This window comes from Mobula hypostoma, chromosome 1 (assembly GCF_963921235.1).
Source record: "Mobula hypostoma chromosome 1, sMobHyp1.1, whole genome shotgun sequence".
Classification (NCBI taxonomy): Eukaryota; Metazoa; Chordata; class Chondrichthyes; order Myliobatiformes; family Myliobatidae; genus Mobula; species Mobula hypostoma.
This window is the reverse complement of record NC_086097.1, coordinates 33,635,911-33,641,910: the sequence shown is the minus strand read 5'-3', so window position 1 is coordinate 33,641,910 and position 6,000 is coordinate 33,635,911.

The window sequence follows — 6,000 nt, the reverse complement described above, 5'->3', positions numbered from 1 at the left end:
GATAGGGTAGTTAAGAAAGCTTATGGGGTGTTAGCTTTCATAAGTCGAGGGATAGAGTTTAAGAGTCGCGACGTAATGATGCAGCTCTATAAAACTCTGGTTAGGCCACACTTGGAGTACTGTGTCCAGTTCTGGTCACCTCACTATAGGAAGAATGTGGAAGCATCGGAAAGGGTACAGAGGAGATTTACCAGGATGCTGCCTGGTTTAGAAAGTATGCATTATGATCAGAGATTAAGGGAGCTACGGCTTTACTCTTTGGAGAGAAGGAGGATGAGAGGAGATGATAGAGGTGTACAAGATAATAAGAGGAATAGATAGAGTGGATAGCCAGCGCCTCTTCCCCAGGGCACCACTGCTCAATACAAGAGGACATGGCTTTAAGGTAAGGGGTGGGAAGTTCAAGGGGAATATTAGAGTAAGGTTTTTTACTCAGAGAGTGGTTGGTGCGTGGAATGCACTGCCTGAGTCAGTGGTGGAGGCAGATACACTAGTGAAGTTTAAGAGACTACTAGACAGGTATATGGAGGAATCTAAGGTGGGGGCTTATATGGGAGGCAGGGTTTAAGGGTCGGCACAACATTGTGGGCTGAAGAGCCTGTACTGTGCTGTACTATTCTATGTTGTATGTTTGTGCATTCGAAATGCTGTGGCTGTACCAGATCATGATGCAACCAGTCAGGATACTTCCAACCGTAGATCTGTACAAGTTTGCTAAAGTATTCAGTAACAAGCCAAACCTCTTTAACCTCCTTAACCTCCTAAGAAAGTAAAGCTGCTGACCCTGCTTTTCTGTATCTCTATCTATGGGACTGTATCTACGTGCTTTACCTAGGACAGGTCGTCCCAGATGCTGTCATAACACCTAGGACTGGGTTTTATGACTCAGGTAACCCACCCTGTCAATCATTGCTCTCCCAATGTAGATTGGCAAATGTTCACCCTCCTTCCCTTTCCTGAAGTCAACAATCAGTTCTTTGGCTTCGCTGACACTGAGCCGCTCAACCAGATGTCCTATCACTCCTGTACACTGACTCATCGGCACTTCTGATTTGTCCAACAACAGTATTGTAGCTAGTGAAATGGAACTCTGCATAGCTGCACAATCGTGTGTATATACTGTGGAGACTAGAATAAGTGGCTATGCACGCAGCCTTGAGGTGCACCTATTTGATGGTCAGTGAGGAAGAGATGTTGTTCCCAATCCTGACTGACTGAGGTCTGTCAATGAGGAAGTCGAGTATTCGGATGCAGAGAGAAGCACGGATGCCCAGATCTTAAAGCTTGATGAAGAAATTGAATGGGATAGGTGTGTTGTAGTTGATAAACAGTAGCCTGATGTACGAGTTCCTGCTGTCTAGAGCAGAGTGAAGAGCCAAAGAAATTACATCTGCTAGTGACCTGTTGCGGTAGTAGACAAATTCAAGTGGATCCAGGCCATCTCTGAGGCAGGAGTTAATCTGCATCATAACCAGCCCCTCACAGCACTTCATTACGGCTGATGTGAGTGCGACCAGACAGTAGTCATTACAAGTCACCGGAACAACTGATGGATTTTGAAGCAGGTAGGAACCTCAGACTGCAGAAGAAAGAGATTGAATATGTCTGTAAATACTCCAGATAGTTGGTCCACACAGGTCTTTCATTCTCAGCCGGTTAAGGCACCTTGACCAGATGCCTTTCATGGATTCATCCTCTTGAAGCATGTCCAGACATTGGCCTCAGAAACAGAAACTACAGGGTCAACTGGAGATATGAGAGCTCATGTGGGTGAATCATAGCTTTCCCTATCACAGTGTGCATGTAAGGCTTTGAGCTCATCATTAACCACATTGATGTTATTTAAAGGATTCTTTCAATAAACATTATGAACTTGTATTTACAGTGGGTCATATTTTGTGGACTTTTCCCATTTCGCTGACTTAACAACACAGGCACAATTGTGTATTCTTAACCAGACTTTCTTTACCCTACTTTCAACACAGAGACTTTACGAGCTCAGAATACACAAGCCAAATACTGAAGACTTCTGGGAAACACATTTTCATAGTTCCACAATAATCTTGCAAACTTGAAAGCAGCTAATGTCATTTTATTCCAAATTCTGGAAAGAGTGGTCAGTTTAAATGCAGAACAGATTTAAATTCAATTTCACTGTTAATTATCTTGGGTGACAGGTGAAGTTTAGTAATCCTATTTCAGTATCGTCGCAAGTATTTCTGGAACATTTGTAACTTTATAAATACACAGCAAATTTTGATATTTCCCAAATTACAACAAAGAGAACATGACACAAGGGAAAAGGAAATGCTGAAAGCACTCAGTAGATCATTAGCATTTGTGGAAAGAGAAACAGTTATACTCAGGTTGAAACTCTTCATCAGAACTGGAAAAGAGAGAAGAAAAAATTAGTTTCAAGTTGAAAAGAAGTTGTTGGGTGGGAAGGTGGGGGTTGGAAGAGATGGATAGGACATATTGCAAATTGCAGGTTACTGTGTGCTAATAGAGAGAGAAGAAAGTAAACTAATATCACAGACAAATAACTCACAGTAGAAATGTCAGGTTCTGAAATAGATTTTAAAAAATTATTGGAAGTTGTATAACTGAGTCCGAACATGCTACAACTTCCTCAAGCTTGTGTTGTCCCTCTCTACAGACAGAACATTTTGTTTATATAGAAATTAATAATAAAACCAAATATTGGTGGAAATACTCTAAGGGCTTTAGCTCTGAGAAGGAATAAATGAAATCAACATTTTAGTTTAGTAATCTTTTCATCATAATTGGAATTAATAAGACTTTATAAAGCACTGGTGAGGCCTCACTTGGAGTATTATGAACGGTTTTGGGCCCCTTATCTTAGAAATGATGTGCTGAAATTGGAGAGGGTTCAAAGGAGGTTCACAAAAATGACTCCAGGTCTGAATACCCTGTTATATGAAGAGCATTTGATGGCTCTGGACCTGATTCACTGAAATTCAGTAGAATGAGGGGTGACCTCATTGAAACCTATCAAATGCTGAAAGGCCTTGATAGAGTGGATGTGGAGAGGATGTTTCCTATGGTTGAGAGTCTAAGACCAGACGACACTATCTCAGAATAGAGGGGTGACCTTCTAGAATGGAGATGAGGAGGAATTTATTTAGCCAGAGAGTGGTGAACCTGTGGAATTCATTGCTCAGGCAGCAGTGGAAGCCAAGTCTTTCTGCATATTTAAGGCAGAGGTTGACAGATTCTTAATTGGTCAGGGCATGAAGGGATACAGGGAGAAGGCAGGAAATTGGGGCTGACAGGAAAAATGGATCAGTCATGATGAAATGATGGAGCAGACTCGATGGGCCAAGGATGTGATACTGACACTTTTTAAGGCACTGGTGAGGCTTCACCTTGAATATTATGAACAGTTTTGGGCCCCTCATCTTAGAAAAGATGTGCTGGCATTAGAGAGGATCCAGAGGATGATTCCAGGAATGAAAGGGTTGGTTATCATACAAGGAACGTTTGATGGCTCTGGGTCTGTACTCGCTGGAATTCAGAAGGATGATAAGGGATCTCACTGAAAACTTTCAAATTTTGAAGGCCTGGACAGAGTAGATGTGGAAAGGACGTTTCCCATGGTGGGAGAATCTAGGACAAGAGGGTACAGCCTCAGGATAGAGGGGCGCCTTTCAAAACAGAGATGCGGAGAAATTTCTTTAGCCAAAGGATGGTGAATTTGTGGAATTTGTTGCCACATGCAGCTGTGGAGGCCAGGTTGTTGGGTGTATTTAAGGCAGAGATTGATAGGTTATTGAATGGACATGGCATCAAAGGTTACGGGGAGAAGACCAGGAACAGGGATTGAAGAAGAGATAGAAAAAAGGATCAGCCATGATTGAATGGCGAAGCAGGATCAATGGACCTTTGGCCTAATTCTGCTGCTTTAGGAAAGGAGCCTAATTCTGCTCCTTTGTCTTATGGTCCTAATCAGTTACAGAGGTGGGAAGGGAGAAGAAAAATCCATGATGCAAAAGAAAACATGAGAAATAAAATGACAAAATTAACCTCAAAATGTACCAACTCCTTAGTAGGGTTAAATACAAGATACAGAAAGAACATTTCTCCTGACAGAGGAGTCCAAGACCTGGGATATAGTTTGTGTGTGTGGGGTGGTCCATTTACGATTGAGATGAGCATATTTTCTGCAGACAGGGTGCTGAATGTTTGGAATTTTTTAAATTCTTGGACAACTGTGGAAGCAGAATTGCGATATTCATTCAAAACAGGGATTAATGCATTTCTGGAATTAAAGGAATCAGGAATGGTGCTGGAAAAAGCCAGTGAGGTAGAAATCAGCCATTATCACAATGAATGGTGGAGCAGGCTCAAAGGATCATATGCCGAGAAGGCAGGTGTATGGAGTTGAGTGGGATCCGGAATCAGCCATGATGGATTGGCGGAGCAGACTCAATGGGCTGAATGGCCTAATTCTGCTCCTATGTCTTATGGTCACTCTTCAGCTCTTTTTTCAATGAGACATGATACAAAGGATAGCTGTACAGAAAATGTAAATTCATTACAAAAAGCCGTTCCTTGAAAGAATGAGAAAAGTCATTACTATTTGATATTGGACAACTAATTTTTAAGCAACACACATAAAAGTTGCTGGTGAATGCAGCAGGCCAGGCAGCATCTCTAGGAAGAGGTGCAGTCGACGTTTCAGGCCGAGACCCTTCGTCAGGACTAACTGAAGGAAGAGTGAGTAAGGGATTTGAAAGTTGGAGGGGGTGGGGGAGATCCAAAATGATAGGAGAAGACAGGAGGGGGAGGGATGGAGCCAAGAGCTGGACAGGTGATAGGCAAAAGGGGATACGAGAGGATCATGGGACAGGAGGTCCGGGAAGAAAGACGGGGGCGGGGGGGCCCAGAGGATGGGCAAGGGGTATATTCAGAGGGACAGAGGGAGAAAAAGGAGAGTGAGAGAAAGAATGTGTGTATAAAAATAAGTAACAGATGGGGTACAAGGGGGAGGTGGGGCCTGGCGGAAGTTAGAGAAGTCAATGTTCATGCCATCAGGTTGGAGGCTACCCAGACGGAATATAAGGTGTTGTGTGAGGAACAAGACCTTATATTCCGTCTGGGTAGTCTCCAACCTGATGGCATGAACACTGACTTCTCTAACTTCCGCTAATGCCCCACCTCCCCCTTGTACCCCATCTGTTACTTATCTGTTACTTATTTTTATACACACATTCTTTCTCTCACTCTCCTTTTTCTCCCTCTGTCCCTCTGAATATACCCCTTGCCCATCCTCTGGGTCCCCCCCCCCCATCTTTCTTCCCGGACCTCCTGTCCCATGATCCTCTCGTATCCCCTTCTGCCTATCACCTGTCCAGCTCTTGGCTCCATCCCTCCCCCTCCTGTCTTCTCCTATCATTTTGGATCTCCCCTCCCCCTCCAACTTTCAAATCCCTTACTCACTCTTCCTTCAGTTAGTCCTGACGAAGGGTCTCGGCCTGAAACGTCGACTGCACCTCTTCCTAGAGATGCTGCCTGGCCTGCTGCGTTCACCAGCAACTTTTATGTGTGTTGCTTGAATTTCCAGCATCTGCAGAATTCCTGTTGTTTGCGTTAACTAATTTTTAAGTTTGTAAGGTAATAATTTATTCAAAATATTAAGCGATGCTCTTGCTTGTTGAGGTTTAAAATAAAAGACTAACACATGTCGCAAAGGCAGTAAAATCATAGCTGAAATAGGCAACGAGGAGCGAAAAGCTACAGTGAAAAGACCAACCGATCTGCAAGTGGAAAGAACAGCATCTGCTGGAACAAACTGCTGCATACTCAGCATCTGAGGAGTAGAGAAATATCAAATCTTTGACCTTTCATCAGGTCTGGAAATGTGGGGGGAAAAAAAACACATTTTCTGTTGTTGGAAGGCTGTGGGAAAGAGAGAGAAAGTGAAGTTTTACTTATACTTCTGAAGATTAGCTGTTATTAACAAACATTTATCATACTCTT